The 19,814-nt window shown below is 39.3% G+C and overlaps 1 pseudogene; it reads right to left on the bottom strand.

Moving 5' to 3' along the window:
- Positions 1 to 774: 774 nt before the first annotated feature.
- LOC122700451 lies at positions 775 to 7,541 on the bottom strand (annotated as a pseudogene).
- Positions 7,542 to 19,814: the final 12,273 nt, after the last annotated feature.

Here is a 19,814-nt window from a genome sequence, read left to right as displayed (position 1 = left end):
GCTTCATCTTTGAAAGAGAGGCTTGACTTGGATCAGTAGTTGTCAACCTTGGGCACACGCTAGAACCACCTGAGAGCTTTTTAAAATTCTCATGCTTGGATCACACACAAGTTCAGTTGAATCAGAAATTCTGGTGGTGAAACCCAGTGGTCAGTATTTTAAACTTCCCAGAAGATTGCAATAAAAGCCAAGGCTGAGAAGCAGTGACATGTAGCTCACATAACAGCATGCACAGATTTGAATAGTAGAATTTACTATTGAAAGTATATAAGGGCTTGGAAATTTTGTAAATTTTTGATATATTAAGGGGAAATTATTCATCTTTTGAGGAGGCTTGGGCTACCAAAGATAAAATAGAGAATCTCTACAGATATAATGAGATTCATTCAAGGAGTGATTTTGATACAAAAAGGCTCTTAGAACTCCCCACTGTCATGTTAAACCATATGTGTGTGTGCATGTGCTCAGTCTTGTTTGACTCTTTGCAATCCCGCGGACTGTAGCCCACGAGGATCCCCTGTCCTTGGGATTTCCCAGGCAAGAATACTGGAGTGGGTTGCCATTTCCTCCTCCAGGGATCTTCCGGACTCAGGGATTGGACCTGTGTCTCTTGTGACTCCTGCACTGGCAGGGGGTAAACTGTAAAGAGAAGTAATATTCAGGTAGAAAGTGAGGAGAGACATGAAGGCCATAAGAGCTATAAAAATGGTGTCATGAGACAGATACAATTTTTAGATCTCCAGGTTTAGTTTTGCTACATTTTCTAGTATACACTCAAATGGGTTGCCAGGTCCTAAGTTGAGTTTGTGCTGCCAGGAACCTCCACAAGGCCCTTTTGATGTCTTTGTTCCTCAGGCTGTAGATGAAGGGGTTCAGCATGGGGGTGACCACAGTGTACACCACCGAGGCTGCTGCATCCTTCCTGGGAGACCGTGAGATGGCTGAGCTGAGGTACACACCCAGGGCTGTTCCATAAAATAAGCAAACAACTGCCAGGTGAGAACCACAGGTGGCAAAGGCTTTGTATATCCCACCTGATGAGGGGACTCTCAGAATGGAGACAAGAATTTTACAGTAAGAGAAAATGATTCCTGAGACAGAGAGAACACCAGTCAAGGCACCAATAGTATAGCTGACTATGTTATTGGTGAAAGTGTCAGAACAAGCAAGGTTGAGCAGTTGAGAAGGATCACAGAAGAAACTAGAAATTTCTACATCCTTGAAACAGGTAAGTTGTAACACAATCACATTGTGCACCTGGGAGTCCAAAAGGCTAACACAAAAGGACACCAAAACTAAGGAGCAACAGAGGCGCGGGTTCATGATGACCACATAGTGCAGTGGGTGACAGATGGCCACAAACCTGTCATAGGCCATCACAGTAAGAAACATACAATCCATACACGCAAAAAGGATAAAAATAGACATCTGAGTCAGGCAACCTGAATAGGAGATGACTCTGCTGTGAGATTGGATGTCCACAATCATCTTGGGAACGGTGGTGGAGATGAAACCTATGTCAACCGAGGACAGGTTGGAGAGGAAGAAGTACATGGGGGTGTGGAGGTGGGGGTCAGAGGTGACGGCTAATATGATGAGCAGGTTCCCCAGCACAGTGACCAGGTACATGGACAGGAAGAGGACACAGAGCAAAGGTTGCAGTTCTGCATCATCTGAGAGTCCCATCAGGAAGAATTCTGAGACCCTTGTTAGATTTCTAGTTCTGTGTATCTTGGACACCTTTGGAAAAAGAAAAGAGGGCTGGAAGCAAAGGAAGTAAGTAAATGGGCATTGAGCACTGTGTCCATATTTTGGATTCAAGCAATTCATTTCTAAGATTATACACTCTTGTTCTTCCAGCAATATTTCTCACTGTGACAAATTCTATTTGCTTAGAAATTTTCCTCCTTGGTTTCTGTTATACACATCTGTTTATAAACTCTTAGATTATAAAACTTCACAGAAAAGTGAAAGGGAACAGGAACATTAGAGGTAATATATCTATGATCTCAGTTAAATACAGCCTACTTCTTTTGAATACAGAAAGAGAAATTCCCTTCCCCCTCTAAGAAAAAATATAGTTCAAAGAAATTAAACATATTTATATAAGTCTTATTTTATTTAAATTCAATTCTAGTTATTTCCTTTATTTGGAATATTTTTATATCTCTATGAAAAGAAGGAATTGTTCATCTGGATTCTAAACTAAAAATGAATGTTCACAATCAGAAAACATATTTAGGTTGTATTCAGAGTTTTATTATTGGTTTTCCTGTCTTCCCTCCTTCATGAAATAAGTGATTACTCAGTTATCAGGGTTACATTTTAAAAATAATTTAGTATATACTTCATTTGACTTTGGTGGACTTAAAAATTCGATCTGTATGGTTTAATTCAGTGCATGTGATCATACAGCATTGGTGACTATAATGGCATTAGCATACAGAGCATTGTCAATGATTAAATAATAATGAAATTTTAGAAATGTTCTTGAACATTTTTTAATCTTATACAGTGTTATTTGTTTCCATACCAACTCAGTTAAATGTCTATTGTGTGAGACCACTTTACATTTTTTGAAGTCCATTCTTCACTGGTGAACTAATACTCCTTTATTGTTTTTCTTTTTTTTTTTTCAGTTTATTGACGTGATTGACAAAGTTGCTTATATTTGGGTCTTGCCACATGAAGTTTTTGAAAAAATGTACAAAATGATGATTTACTACAATACAAATTGTGACTACCACAATCAAATTAATTAATGTATATGTCACCTTACATAGCTTCTATTTGTGCTCGCGTGTATGTGGTATAAGTTAAACAAACCTCTCATAGCAGATTTCAAGAACACAATACAAATTTATTAGCTATAGTCATCAGACTGCATATTAGATCCCCAGAATGTATTCATTTTATAGCAAAAGTTTATATCCTTTGACCAACATTTCTCTACCTTCTCCACCACTAGTCCTCACAACTACAGCTCTTTTAAAAAACTTTTTATTGTATTTTTGGAGTGTAGTCAGTTAACAATGTTGTGATAGTTTCAGGCGAACAGCAAAGGAACTCAGCCATACATATAAATGTACCCATCCTCCCTCAAAATCGCCTTCCCTTCACACTACCACATAACATTGAGCAGAGTTCCCTGTGCTATACAAAAAGTCCTTGTTGGTTGTACATATGTCCCTTTGGCCGATTCATGTCGATGTATGGCAAAAACTATCACAACATTTTAATTATATTCCATTAAAATAAGTAAATTAATTAAAAACATAAATGTAACACAGAACAAAAAAAATATAACAGAGGGTTCATGTTGATTCCTCTCTAACTATATCTCCCCTCATGGCTGAGTAATATCCCATTGTTTATATACACTCCACATTTTCTTTACCTGTTCATCTGTCAACAGACATATATCCATATTCTATTTCAAAAAATATTGCAATGATGAGGGGATGTGTTGTGACACAGATTTAAATAGAATGATGCAAACACATCTGAGCAGTTTCCTTATCTATGAAATTGTCATAGTAACTGAACCTACCAATAGGACCACTGCAAGAAAAGTTTTAAAAAATCATTTATATTGATTAGACCAGTGGTTTTCAGTTCCGTTTCATCAATTACTTACATGTGCTTACTTAAAAATGCTTAGTTACTCTGACCTCAGCCTAGAACCAATTTCAGGATCTCTATAGGTGAGTATCTTGGTCTTCCTTCTGTGAACCAGGACTTGATCAACACTGCCTTAGAATGAATATTGCCCAACACTTAGAAAAATCTCCATAAATATTATTGATTAATACTGTCATAAATACCACACCTATTCTTAAAATATAAACATTTAATAATATTTCTTCAGATCCCACATATCATAGAAATTTGAAACATTAATGATAAAATTTAACTTCTCTTGAGACCTCAGTTCAATCCCACTTCCCTGCATACACGTTCTCAAAGCAACCAATGTGATTAACTTGACATATATGTTTTCTTGTAAATGTTTTCATAATGTCAATATTCATTTGCATATCCATAACCAGCTTTTAGGGTTTCTGTAGTAGCTCAGATAGTAAAGCATCCACCTGCAATGCAGGAGACCTGGGTCAGGAAGATCCCCTGGAAAAGGAAATGGCAACCCACTCCAGTATTCTTGCCTGGAGAATTCCATGGATAGAGGAGCCTCATGGACTACAGTCCATGGGGTCCCAAAGAGTCGGACAAGATGGAGCAACTAACACACATACAACCAGCTTTTAAAAAATCTTCCCTAAATAAAATAATATCCATATTGCCTCTCAATGCACTTCGTTACCACACCATTTTGGTTAAGTCTCTTGTGAAGTACATACAACTACATCAAACAATTTCCTGACACACATTATTACATAAGGAAAGACACCATTTTCCTCAGTTGGTAAATTTATATTTATATAAATTAATTTCACTTTAACAAATTTAACACATTTAAGTGCAATAATATATAATTTGATATATTTTATATATTAAATAAATATTTAGTTTACATTACATATATTATTTTTATTTATATCAGTTTCTGCTTACAACAATCCAATGAAAATTCTTGTACCTTTCTCTGTTTCAGACAAAAATTAGTACATAACGTGTGAGTGGTAATTAGTTAAGTTCTCACAGTGGGTGCATAACCAGTTTGGTATGTGCGTGCTCAGTTGTGTCCGACTCTATGTGACCCCATGGACTGGAGCCCACCAGGCTCCTCTGTCCATGGGATTCTCCAGGCAAGAATACTGGAGTGGGTTGCCACTTCCTTCTGCAGGGGATCTTTCCAACCCAGGGATCGAACCTGGGCCTCCTGCATCACAGGTCGATTCTTTGTTGTCTGAGCCACCAGGGAAGCTAATTCCCTGTATTTGTTTCAGTGCGAAAGTAATATTCTGTCAACTGCATCCATGCCATTTTCTCCTTGTATAGGAAATCTTCTCAACCTTAAATTTCAAAGCTAGACTGCAATTTGCATGACTATTCATTGAAAACCTTATAGTCATCCATGTTAGTGCCATTATGACCTTTGTAAACTGCGACCTCAGCCGCATGATTCACAGATTCTCACTGAACCAAAAGAGGATGAAGTAATTATCTGCCTTCCTTTCACCTATGGGAGCCAAGTGGGTTTGAAAAGAAACGTATTAGCTACAGCAGAGATGATTGAGAGCTGGTGCAGGAAAAAGCAGATCAGTGATTGAGTCCTGGGTCTTTCATCCTTGTAAGTGAAATATGTGCAATTATCTCAAGCTCTCTGTGCTTCTCTTCTTGGACATGAAGATCTAACACCCACTCTAGAGTATATGTGGCACCAAAGGGAAATTGGAAACTTAATAAATATTTGGTCATTTGTATAAAGAATTTTAATCATTATTGGGATAATGCATTTATTAACAGGGCTTCCCAGGAGGCGCTAAAAAACCTGCCTGCCAATGCAGGAGACATAAGAGATGCAGATTCGATTCCTGGGTCAGAAAGATCCCCTGGATGAGGGCTTGACAACCCACTCCAGTATTCTTGCCTGGAAAACTCTATTGACAAAGGGGCCTGGCAGGCGACAGTCCATGGGGTCACAAATAGTTGGACACAACTGAAGTGACTTAGTACACATGCATGTTTATTAATTAAATACAATGCCCAAAATGTAATGATGTATCATGGAGTATATGGCAGAGAGATCAAAGCCTTTCCTATCTCAGAGGTGGAGCACAGATAACATCAAATCCTAAAATACGGCTTGGCACATGAGTTAAAATGTGCATGTCCTCTTCTTTTCTAACTCTTTTCCCCCATATTCATCAAAATTTCTTCAATGACTTCTCAATGATTGAATGCTGCAGATGCTATTAAATGGAAAATAACAAGTCTCAAAGAAAGTCCATGAAATAGACAGAAACAACCAGTGTTTTAACTTTTCTCTAGTCCTGTGGGACTTTCTGAAAAGGATGAAAACACTTGACATAAAGGGTCCACCATGTGGACCATATTGCTCACATGTTGTTTCTATGAAAAACAGAAGAGTTTATTCAACACTTAACTGGGTATTTTCATTCTTGGTGTCTCCTCTGCACCAACAAGATATAGGTTTTGAGGAATCAGAAATAAATGAGCCTCATTCAGTTCTCTTAGTCTAGGAAGGATGTACTTGTAGGAACAAAAACAAAATGTTCTGTCAGGGATGTAAGTGAACCACAACATCAGATCTAGAGATATTTAAATCTGATGATATGACAAATGGCCTTACCATTATTAGTAGCAAAATCAAACATGTATTTTTCCCTTTCTTTGTGCATCCATCACATAGTTATTGCATTGAGGGTGAGGATGTTTGCTTAGACCCAGTCCAGTGGTTCTGTATTAGTGAGGAATCCCTCAGTCGATAACCCTAAATCTCAAAGATTCTAAGAAATTGCCCCACAATACAGTAAGAATGAGTGAAGCAAACAGGATTCAAAACTAAATGTTTTTCTTCTCTGAGTCCCATGCCCTAAATTTCATTGTTTATAGACTTTCTGAAAATTTTCAGCAGAGGTAGAGAGGTATAACTATGGATACATCTGGAGTATATTATTTTAAATATTTTCATTTTCCTTAATAGGACTGGACCCCAAGACTGATTTTGTGTCTCCTTCATGATTGACTTAGCTCATTCTAACTATAGAGGAGAAAGTGGACAGATGAAGTGAAATCAAAGAACAGCATCAACAGAGTTCTACCCTGAAGTATCGGGTGCCAGTTATTTCTATGGCTTCATTTGTGATCTCAGACATTCTTCCGATAGTATATGTGGCAAGTGATACCTGCCCAACACTCTGCCCTCCAGAAAACGCCAAGGGGAAGGGCACAGTAAGCAGGGAGTCTCTGCCAGGAAGTGACAGGACTGTTTGGGTGAAGAGGGGAAGACTGCCTTGATGCTGTGTGTCTGGAGTCAGTCTGCCCAGACTGACAGGCTTCAGACTTGGCTTTAACACTTTAACATGAACTGGTAGATATGACGTAAAATGCACTGCTTCTTCCTCTTATTAAAATAATGATAATGTGTGCACTAATAATTTGGAAGAGATTATGCAGACAGAATCAAGCAAGAAACATAAAACCTACCTCAGAGCCTGATACTTAGGAAGCCTTGATTAACAGTACATGATGCTATGATTAGTTTTATCCTCTTCATTTTCATCATCTATTCATCACCATTTCTTTTTATTTAAATGTGTGAAAGAAAGTTTGCAGAGACACATTAGCTGCTCTGATGTGAAGGATGCCAGCCAGAACCAGAACCGGTAAGGTGTATGGAGAACTCTGAATGAGTGTTCTCATATGCCAACCAGAACCAAATACATAAATTTCAAAAGTCACTATTCCAAAACCATGTAGATGGGTGCCTTCCTACCTTTCTATGAAAACTATCATGTTTGTTGCTCTTGAGGAGGAAATAAAGCTGAAATAGTCCCGCTGCCAACCACTGTCTCCCTCTGCACTTACTGGGCTGGGCTGCATCTCTGCTGGAACATGACCAAGGAGCACAGACTCACTGCCCATCTCCTGCCTGGTGTGTGATGAAGTCTCAGGGTCCCTCCTCAGGATGGGAAGGAAGAGACACTCAGACTGGACCTTCTGAGGCAGATTCCTACAAAGGATGGAGACAGAGGTGTGGACTCACAATATTAGAACAAGCAAACTAAAGAACTGGAGGCATCGGCCAATTATTTTCAGTGGTATGACCTTAGTGCTCAATGCCCAAAGCTCACCATTAGCCAGTTGGTCCGTGTTGTCCCAATCTCTGGAGACTTGTTAATACTAACAAAAAGGAAAAGGAGAAAAGTGAGTGTCCTGGGAATGCCCCTCCTCTCCTCAGGTGGTTGTGCATCTCTCCTCTTTACTTCTTACTTCCAAGTTGCGGGAGGATAACGTAAAATTCAGACTTTCTTTCTCAATTTAATCACACAATGTGTGTTTTTGATATTTGTAAGTCTCTTTATTTATCATGAAATCTAGGCATATTAGGACTTTTTACCAAGGGTGTGATACACTTTCCATTTTCTCAGTTAGTTGTCTCTAAGTATAAATTCTTGTCTTCATTGCCTTACTCCTTGCTTAGAATGGCATTTATATCATGAAGATTTATATTTTTATCTCTAATTTGAATGAGTCTTTGTTTCTGAGTTTTTCTCTAAGGGAATTACATTGCCATATTAGAAGGATCTTATTTTTTTTTTTTAATTATTGGAATACAGTTGACTTACTGGTATGTTAGTTTCACGTGTACAAGAAAGTGAATCAGTTATACATCATACATATCCATTGTTTTTTTAGATTTTTCCCATTTTAGTCTCACAGAATATTGAGAAGAGTTCCCTATGCTATACAGTTCAGTTCAGTTTAGTTCAGTCACTCAGTTGTGTCCGACTCTTTGCGACCCCATGGACTGCAGCATGCCAGGCCTCCCTGTCCATCACCAACTCCTGGAGTTTACCCAAACCCATGTCCACTGAGTCGGTGATTCCATCCAACCATCTCATCCTCTGTCTTCCCCTTCTCCCACCTTCAATCTTTCCTAGCATCAGGGTCTTTTCCAATGAGTCAGCTCTTTGCATCAAGTGGCCAAAGTATTGGAGTTTCAGCTTCAGCATCTGTCCTTCCATTGAACACCCAGGACTGATCTCCTTTAGGATGGACTGGTTGGATCTCCTTGGAGTCCGGGGACTCCACCAACACCACAGTTCAAAAGCATCAATTCTTCGGTGATTAGCTTGCTTGATAGCCCAACTCTCACATCCATATATGACTACTGGAAAAACCATAGCCTTGACTAGATGGACCTTTGTTGGCAAGGTAATGTCTCTGCTTTTTAATATGCTATCTAGGTTGGTCTTAGCTTTTCTTCCAAGGAGCAAGCATCTTTTAATTTCACGACTGCAGTCACCATCTGCAGTGATTTTGGAGCCCCCCAAAAATAAAGTCTGTCACTGTTTCCATTGTTTCCCCATCTATTTGCCTTGAAGTGATGGGACCAGATGCCAGGATCTTTGTTTTCTGAATGTTGAGCTTTAGGCCCACTTTTTCACTGTCCTCTTTCACTTTCATCAGAGGCTCTTTAGTTTTTCTTCACTTTCTGCCATAAGGGCTGTATCATCTGCATATCTGAGCTTATTGATATTTCTCCCAGCAATCTTGATTCCAGTTTGTGCTTCCTCCAGCCCAGTGTTTCTCATGATGTACTCTGCATATAAGTTAAATAAACAGGGTGACAGTATACAGCCTTGACATACTCCTTTTGCTATTTGGAACCAGTCTGTTGTTCCATGCCCAGTTCTAACTGTTGCTTCCTGACCTGCATACAGGTTTCTCAAGAGGCAGGTCAGGTGGTCTGGTATCCCTATCTCTTGAAGAATTTTCCACAGTTTGTTGTGATCCACACAGTCAAAGGCTTTGGCGTAGTCAACAAAGCAGAAGTAGATGTTTTTCTGGAACTCTCTTGCTTTTTCGATGATCCAACAGATGTTGGCAATTTGATCTCTGGTTCCTCTCTGCCTTTTCTAAATCCAGCTTGACCATCTGGAAGTTCACAGTTCATGTTCTGTTGAAGCCTGGTTTGGAGAATTTTGAGCATTATTTTGCTAGCGTGATATGAATGCAATTGTGCAGTAGTTTGAGGGTTCGTTGGCATCGCCTTTCGTTGGGACTGGAATGAAAACTGACCTTTTTCCAGTCCTGTGGCCACTGCTGAGTTTTCCAAATTTGCTGGCATATTGAGTGCAGCACTTTCACAGCATCATCTTTTAGGATTTGAAATAGCTCAAATGGAATTCCATCACTTCTACTAGCTTTGTTCGTAGTGATGCTTCCTCAGCCCATTTTACTTCGCATTCCAGGATGTATGGCTCTAGATGAGTGATTATACTATCTGGGTCATGAAGATTATCTGGGTCATGGTTATCTGGGTGATTATCTGACTATCTGGGTCATGAAGATCTTTTTTGTATAGTTCTGTGTATTCTTGCCATCTCTTCTATCTTCTGCTTCTGTTAGGTCCATACCATTTTTGTCCTTTATTGTTCATCTGTCAATGAGTAAATGATAATAAAATTTAAGAACTCTCTTGAAATTTTGATTCATGGTGATGTTTGGCAAAAACCATCACCACACTGTAAACTAATTATCCTCCAATTATAGTAAATGAATTAAAAAAATAGGCATAATATTCTCCAGGTCATTCCATGTTGTCAAAAATGGCAGGATGTCCTTCTTTTTATGGCCGAGTAATATCCCATTGTTTATATATATACCCAACATCTTTTACCTATTCATCTTCTATAGACACATTTTCACCATTCAAGTAACACGATGATACAAGGGAATGTAAATATCTCTTAGAAGTTCTGATTTCAGTTCTTTGGCACCTACCCTGAAGTGGGTTGCTAGATCCTATGGTAGTTCTATTTCAATTAGTTGCAGCTTTTAATTCTTTTAAGGAACCTCCATTCTGTTTTCTGTAATGGCTGTATCATTATTCATTCCCACCAACCAAGTACAAGTGTTCCCATAACAGTGAGCAGGGAGTACGGAGTCTCTGCCAGGACTGACAGGGAAGTGAGTGACATGATGGTTTGGGTTGGCAGAGGTATTGCCCACATACCTTGCATCTGGAATCAGTCTGTCCAAAATGACTGACTTCAAACATGATTTTATCATTCTTTAACTCATGATCTGGCTGCTGTTGTTTTGTCCCTAAGATGTGTCCAACTCTTTGCGATGCCAAGGACTGTAGAGTGCCAGGATCCTCTGTCCATGTGATTTCCCAGGCTAGAACACTGCAGTTGGTTGCCATTTCCTTCTCCAGGGGATCTTCATGACCTGGGATGCAAATCTGAGTCTCCTGCATTGGCAGGCAGATCCTTTTACCACTGAGCCACCAGGAAAGCCCCATGAACTGATACATGTTACATAAAATATTTCACTTCTTTCCTCTTATTAAAATAATAGTAATGTGTGTACATTTAATTGGAGATAAATTATGAAGATGTACTCAAGCAGGAAATATAAAACTTATAATTCAGAGCCCAACACTGAGGAAGCCTTCAATAACAGCACACGATGGTATGGTTCATGTCATCCTCGTCATGCTTGTCCTCATCCTCATCACTGATCCCTTAACGAACTGAAGTGTTAGAGGCAAGAGGGACAGAGGATGAGATGGTTGGATGGCATCATTGATTCAATGGACATGAGTTTGAGCAAAGTCTGGGAGATGGCGAAGGACAGGGAAGCCTGGCTTGCTGCAGTCCATGGGGTTGCAAAGAGTCGGACACAACTGAATGACTGAACCACAACTGAACAAGGGGAAAATTTACAGAGGTGCATTTGCTTCTCTAGTGGGAGGGATGCCAGCCAGAGCCAGGCCATTGAGGGTGAAAGCAGAGCTCCGAATGAGAGGTCTCACATCTCAACCAGAACTAAGAATATGAACTTCAAAGTGCTTTATTCCAAAACAGTATAGATTGCTCCCAACATTCCCTTCACCATCCCTGTCTTCCTAGCACTTACTGGTCTGGGCTGCATCTCTGCTGGAGCATGACCAAGGAACCAAGTTCCTTACTTCCAAGTTGCAGGATCTTAACATAAAATCAGACATTTTTTCCCTCAGTTTTGCCACTCAATGTGTGATTTTGATATGTTGAAATCCATTGTATCAATTATTAAATCTATGTAGCAAGAGGTCTAGACCAATGATGTGATACACTTTCCATTTTCAGAGTTAATATTTGTCTCTAAAGATAATGTACTTTCATCTCTTTACTTTAGCTCACAGTTGATGAGAGGAAGTACACAATGGAATGAAAACCAGGAGTTGAGATCAGTGAAAGCATCTCAGGTCCTGCTCACCACACAGGCCTCATCCTCTATAAGGACTTTGTGCTCCAAACCCTTCGATAGTCACGTCTTGCCCATCTGCTTTGCAGCATATTCCTAGATTCACTGTGCCAATAAGATTTCAGCAAAAATTCCCTGGAAACAAACTAGAAATGGGTGGACCTTCCTCTCCACTAGGTACTTCTGCAGACCCCACTCTACAGCTTCAGGTCATGCAGTTTCAAGTTGACCACTATTTTTTGATATACTCGGAGAGCCCCTCCATCAACATCAGGACAACCTGTAGCTGCTCCGTGAACAGATGTAACAAGTTTCCACATGACATGTTCCACATGTTTCTGATTTCTGCTAATTCAAATGGAATCCACTCAAACCTGGGTATATTTTCTCTTGGTTTCCTTGTGGTCTCAGCTCTTGAAGACTTTAATAAAACGTGGATTTGGCTTACCCATTTTTGCTAGTGGATAAAGTGGGGTGTGTGTGGAGAGTGGTGGGATGTGTGTGGAGAGTGGTGGGATGTAACCTTCTCAGTCCTGTCCATGCAGTCTTCCTGACAGAGAGCACTCTCCTGATGAATGCAGAGGTCAATTTGTCATTAAGTGATATGAAAAAACTTTAAACCAAGTCAAATTGGATATGGAGAGAAGAATGTTATTTACCTGTTTGTGAATAAGTGACAGGGTATTTTTAAGAGAGAGCACATGGCAGATATGCACAGGTGGATATGAGAAAAAGAGACTGGGTTTGGGGCATTTAAATAATTTGTGGTTGTTGTTGTCTAGTCACTAAGTCATGTCCAACTCTGCAACACCATGGGCTGTAGCCTATCAGGTTCCTCTTTCCATAGGATTTCCTGGGCAGGAATACTGGAGTGGGTTGCTATTCCCTTCTCCAGGGGATCTTCTCAACCCAGAAGTCAAATCTTTGTCTCCTGCATTGGCAGGCGGGTTTCTTATCACTGAACCATTAGGGAAGCCCATCTTTTAAAAATTAATTATATTTATTTATTTTAAGTTTGATGATTGTAAAGCAATTGATGATTGCTTTACAATATTGTTTTGATTTCTGCCATACATCTACATGAATTAGCCATTGGTGTACATATATCCTCTCCACTGTGAACCTCCCTCCCACCTCCCCTCCTTTTCCACCCCTCTAGGTTGTTATAGAGCTCCAGTTTGAGTTCCCTGAGTCATATAGCACATTTCCATTAGGGATCTATATTGCATATGGTAGTGTATCTGCTTCCATGGTATCTCTCCAAGCCCATCTTTTAGACTAGAGTACTTTAGCCTCCATGTGATTAAAAATAGTTGGAAAGCATAAGAGTTTGTTTTTTGCTGGTTCACAAGTTAATGAATTCCAGGAGCTGACGCTTCAGATGAAATATACTACCTGAAAAAGCTTTTAGCTGAAACACAATACTGGCCTATTAACAAGGTGAATATGATAGTGTACACTTCTTGATCCATTACGGTGTCCAAACACTGTTCTGATAAGTACTTGTGAGTCCCTCATCTTAACCACTCTGTCTCAGTTAAGAAATTTTGTTGAAACTAAATTTTGTTGAAACTTACAGAAGAGGAAGTTGGAAAGACACTTTGTATCACACACACTGTCACAGTGTGTAATATGAGGCAGCACGTGAGTTGCAAGATGCTCACATACATTTTGGAGTAGGAAATGGCAACCCACTCCAGTATTCTTGCCTGGAGAATCCCATGGATAGGGGAGCATGGTGGGGTACAGTCCATGGGGTCACGAAGAGTTGGACATGACTGGGCACTCGCACACACACATAAATGTAAATGCATTGCTAGGAGGAGGTGAAGATGTGGGAGTAAGAGGACACTGGGCTCAGCTCCCTGCAGGAAAACTACACAAGTGCATCTACATGGGGAGTCGTTCTCACTGAAAACACCTGGACACTGTCAGAGAGACTCTTCTACCAAGACTGTAAAGAGTGAACCACACGATAAAAAAACAAGAAAGGAATGTATATGTATGAATAACTGAGTCACTTTGCTGTACAGCAGAGATGTACACAACATTACAAACCAACTATACTTCAATAATTTAAAAAAAAATTAAAAGAAAACAGAATGACCCACATGGAATTGGGTAGGAAAGGAGAGTGACTTGATGCCCTCAGGAGGGGACACAGAACAGGAGGGAGTACAATGGGCTAGGTTAACCTCTACGAGAAGTAGGGATGAGAGAATACACCATATATTGGACAGCCCGGCCTGAGGTCCAACATTAGGAAGACAAATCTCCACCTCACACCTGTTGGACTGCTTACGATTAAAAAGACAAAATGTAACAAATGCTGGCAAAAATGTGTAGAAAACTGAATCCTCATGCACTGCTGATGGGACTGTACAAGCACTATGGACAATAGTGTGGAGGTTCCTCAAAAATGTTAAATAGAATTGCGATATGTGACAATGATCCCACTTCTGGGTGTGTGTCCATAGGAGATGACGTAACTCTCTCAAAGAGATGACTGCCTGGCCATGGTTCATGTCCAGCATCTGTCACAAGAGCAAAAAATGAAACCAACCTAGTGTCCACAGATGAATAAGGGATAAAGAAAATGTGATATACATTCAGTACATACAGTGGAATATTATTCGGTTATGAGAAAGAAGCAAATCCTGTCATTTACTACAATATGGATGAAATTTGAGGGCATCATGGTAACAAATAAGTCATACTGTGAAAGGCATATAATGTATTATTTCCCTTATATATGGAATATAAATTTTTTGTCTCATAGAAACAGTGTATTTTCTTGCCTTTGACCAATTGTGTATATTGTGAAAAAATATTTCATGAATGTTGCAGAACATCTAGGATTAGTATCCAGATGTGTGCTTTCTATTATAATAACTTTGGGTTTAAAGTTTCCTTTTGCTGTGAGAATTTAATATGATTTAATAAGAAAATGGGGCTTCCAAGGCTCTAGTGGTGAATAACCTGCCTGCCAGAATAGGAGACATAAGAGATGTGGGTTCAATCTCTGGGTGGGAAAGATTCCCTGGAGAAGGGCATGACAACCCACTTCAGTATTCTTGCCTGGAAAATCCCATGGACAGAGGAGCCTGGTGGGCTACAGTCCAGTGGGTTGCAAAGATCCAGACACAACTGGGGAGACTTAGCATGCATGCATGTTATAAGAAAATAGGAGGTGTAAATTCAACAGAACATGAACTGGAAATCAACACCCCCACCCCCCACCCCTCTCACCCCCACCCCCCACACAAGCAGCATTCCTTTGGCTCTTTCCAATATTCTTTCACTATTACTTAGGTTTGCCTAAATGGATAGGCAGATATAATGTTCAAGTAATTTTCATGAATTTTACTGGGTGATAGCTCTTCCTCCAAACTGATAAAAATTTAGTCTGTGTCAAGTGTTTTCTTTTCTTTAATATCAAAGTTCCTCAACAATAGAGTTAGTCAGTGATTTTCCTAAGTGGCAAAATGCAAAGTAAATTAAACTAGTTTTGCACAGCTTTCAGATGGCCAAGATTACTACCACAAAAACCAGGTGTGACACATCTGAGAAGTGATGGATACTAATCTTGTAGAACACAATAGGAGTCCTAGGATGTAGTTACTGTGACAGAAGACAGGAAAGCATAGTAATGAAGTCCTAATCAGGATATTTCTTCTTTTTTTTTTTTTTCATATGGCAGTTCTATTTTTAATTTTTTATGCACCTCAATACTGTTTCCATAGGGGCTGCCTCAACTTACATTCCCTCTAACTGTGCAAAAGCTTTCCTATCTCTTCTTCTTTTTTTTTTTTGGAGGCTAATTACTTCACAACATTTCAGTGGGTTTTGTCATACATTGATATGAATCAGCCATAGGATATTTCTATTAAAGGGGAAAATCTCCTCTTTGTTGACAATACAGTTCTTTGCAATCCTAAAATCATGTGAAAAGAGATAAATTAAGTGTGGAAACTTGGATGACAATGTACCTCAGGTATCATTAGAGACACACAGCAACTGGACTAGGACATCACTGTCTATTTTTCAGGTGCATACCCCAAACTAAGACATACGCTTGACAAAACTTTATTCCCTGGGCACATTTTGCAATATTCCAATTGGAGGTACCTCACAGCATACTTTTATATCTCTTGCTACAGTACCAGTTGAGATTCAGCCAAGAAAGGAGAAACCAGTTAGTCATTTTAATTAAGACAATTTAAACTGGGACTTGAATATGAACAAAGCTAGTGGAGGTGACAGAATTCCAGTTGAGCTATTTCAAATCCTAAAAGATGATGCTGTGAAAGTGTTGCACTCAATATGCCAGCAAATTTGGAAAACTCAGCAGTGGCCACAGGACTTGGAAAGGTCAGTTTTCATTTCAATCCCAAAGAAAGGCAATGCCAAAGAATGTTCAAACTGCCACACAATGGCACTCATCTCACACGCTAGAAAAATAATGTTCAAAATTCTCCAAGCCAGGCTTCAAAAGTACATGAACCATGAACTTTCAGATGTTCAAGCTGGATTTAGAAAAGCCAGAGGAACCAGAGATCAAATTGCCAACATCTGTTGGATCGTAGAAAAAGCAGAGTTCCAGAAAAAACATCTACTTCTGCTTTGTTGACTACGCCAAAGCCTTTGACTATGTGGATCACAATAAACTGTGGAAAATTCTTCAAGAGATGGGGATACCAGACCACCTGACCTGCCTCTTGAGAAACCTGTATGCAGGTCAATAAGTAACAGTTAGAACTGGACATGGAACAACAGACTGGTTCCAAATAGGAAAAGGAGTATGTTAAGGCTGTATATTGTCACCCTACTTATTTAACTTCTTTTTTTTTTCCCATTTATTTTTATTAGTTGGAGGCTAATTACTTTACAATATTGTAGTGGTTTTTGTCATACATTGACATGAATCAGCCATGGATTTACATGTATTCCCCATCCTGATCCCCCCTCCCACCTCCCTCTCTACCCGATCCCTCTGGGTCTTCCCAGTGCACCAGGCCTGAGCACTTGTCTCATGCATCCAACCTGGGCTGGTGATCTGTTTCACACTTGATAATATACATGTTTCAATGCTGTTTCTCCCAATCTGAGGGCTGTCTTTTCACCTTGCTTATAGTTTCCTTTCTTGTGCAAAAGCTTTTAAGTTTCATTAGGTCCCATTTGTTTATTTTTGTTTTTATTTCCAATATTCTGGGAGGTGGGTCATAGAGGATCCTGCTGTGATTTATGTCAGAGAGTGTTTTGCCTATGTTCTCCTCTAGGAGTTTTATAGTTTCTGGTCTTACATTTAGATCTTTAATCCATTTTGAGTTTATTTTTGTGTATGGTGTTAGAAAGTGTTCTAGTTTCATTCTTTTACAAGTGGTTGACCAGTTTTCCCAGCACCACTTGTTAAAGAGGTTGTCTTTTTTCCATTGTATATCCTTGCCTCCTTTGTCAAAAATAAGGTGTCCATAGGTTCATGGATTTATCTCTGGGCTTTCTATTCTGTTCCATTGATCTATATTTCTGTCTTTGTGCCAGTACCATACTGTCTTAATGACTGTGGCTTTGTAGTAGAGTCTGAAGTCAGGCAGGTTGATTCCTCCAGTTCCATTCTTCTTTCTCAAGATTACTTTGGCTATTCGAGGGTTTTTGTATTTCCATACAAATTGTGAAATTATTTGTTCTAGTTCTGTGAAAAATACCGTTGGTAGCTTGATAGGGATTGCATTGAATCTATAGATTGCTTTGGGTAGTATACTCATTTTCACTATATTGAATCTTCCAATCCATGAACACGGTATATTTCTCCATCTGTTTGTGTCCTCTTTGATTTCTTTCATCAGTGTTTTATAGTTTTCTATGTATAGGTCTTTTGTTTCTTTAGGTAGATATACTCCTAAGTATTTTATTCTCTTTGTTGCAATGGTGAATGGTATTATTTCCCTAATTTCTCTTTCTGTTTTCTCATTGTTAGTGTATAGGAATGCAAGGGATTTCTGTGTGTTAATTTTATATCCTGCAACTTTACTGTATTCGTTGAGTAGCTCTAGTAATTTTCTGGTAGAGTCTTTAGGGTTTTCTATGTAGAGGATCATGTCATCTGCAAACAGCGAGAGTTTCACTTTTTCTTTTCCTATCTGGATTCCTTTTACTTCTTTTTCTGCTCTGATTGCTGTGGCCAAAACTTCCAACACTATGTTGAATACTAGTGGTGAGAGTGGGCACCCTTGTCTTGTTCCTGATTTTAGGGGAAATGCTTTCAATTTTTCACCATTGAGGGTAATGTTTGCTGTGGGTTAGTCATATATAGCTTTTATTATGTTGAAGTATGTTCCTTCTATTCCTGCTTTCTGGAGGGTTTTAATCATAAATGGATGTTGAATTTTGTCAAAGGCTTTCTCTGCATCTATTGAGATAATCATATGGTTTTTATCTTTCAATTTGTTAATGTGGTGTATTACATTGATTGATTTGCAGATATTAAAAAATCCTTGCATTCCTGGGATAAAGCCCACTTGGTCATGATATATGATCTTTATAATATGTTGTTGAATTCTGTTTCCTAGAATTTTGTTAAGGATTTTTGCATCTATATTCATCAGTGATATTGGCCTGTAGTTTTCTTTTTTTTTTGTGGCATCTTTGTCTGGTTTTGGAATTAGGGTGATGGTGGCCTCATAGAATGAGTTTGGAAGTTTACCTTCTTCTGCAATTTTCTGGAAGAGTTTGAGTAAGATAGGTGTTAGCTCTTCTCTAAATTTTTGGTAGAATTCAGCTGTGAAGACATCTGGTCCTGGGCTTTTGTTTGCTGTAAGATTTCTGATTACAGTTTTGATTTCCTTGCTTATGATGGGTCTGTTAAGATCTTCTATTTCTTCCTGGTTCAGTTTTGGAAAGTTATACTTTTCTAAGAATTTGTCCATTTCTTCCAAGTTGTCCATTTTATTGGCATAGAGTTGCTGGTAGTAGTCTCTTATGATCCTTTGTGTTTCAGTGTTGTCCTTATTTAACTTCTATGCAGAGTATACCATGTGAAATGCCAGGCTGGATGAAGCACAAGCTGGAATCAACATTGCCGGGAGCAATGTTAATAACCTCAGATATACAGATGACACCACTCTTACAGCAGAAAGCAAAGAGGAACTAAAGAGCCTCTTGATGAAAATGAAAGAGGAGAGTGAAAAAGCTGGCTTAAAACCCAACATTCAAAAAATGAAGATCATGGCATCTGGTCCCATCACATCATGGAAAATAGATGGGGAAACAATGGAAACAGTGATAAAGTTTATTTTCTTGGGCTCAAAAATCACTGCAGATGGTGACTGAAGCCATTAAATTAAAAGATGCTTCCTCTTTGGAAGAAGAGCTGTGACAAACCTAGACAGCATATTAAGAAGTAGAGACATACTTTGCTGACAAAGGTCCATATAGTCCAAAAGCTATGTTTTTCCAGTAACCATGTATGGCTGTGAGAGTTGGACCATAAAGAAAGATGAGTGCCAAAGAATTGATGCTTTTGAACTGTGGTGTTGGAGAAGATTCTTGAGAGTCCCTTGGATAGCAAGGATATAATACCAGTCAATCCTAAAGGAAATCAGTCCTGACTATTCTTTGGAAGGACTGATGCTGAAGCTAAAACTGCAATACTTGGGCCACCCGATGTGAAGAACTGACTCATTTGAAAAGACCCAGATGCTGGGAAAGATTGAAGGCAGGAGGAGAAGGGGACAACACAGGATGAGACGGTTGGATGGCATCACTGACTAAATGGACATGAGTTTGACCAAGCTCCGGGTGTTGGTGATGGACAGGGAATCCTGGCGTGCTGCAGTCCATGGGGTTGCAAAGAGTCAGACACGACTGAGCAACTGAACTAAGCTGAACTGAAAGTGGGAGTTGGTTTAAAAGAT

Source organism: Cervus elaphus, chromosome 9, assembly GCF_910594005.1.
Source record: "Cervus elaphus chromosome 9, mCerEla1.1, whole genome shotgun sequence".
NCBI classification, from domain to species: domain Eukaryota; kingdom Metazoa; phylum Chordata; class Mammalia; order Artiodactyla; family Cervidae; genus Cervus; species Cervus elaphus.
This window is presented reverse-complemented; position numbering and strand designations above follow the sequence as displayed.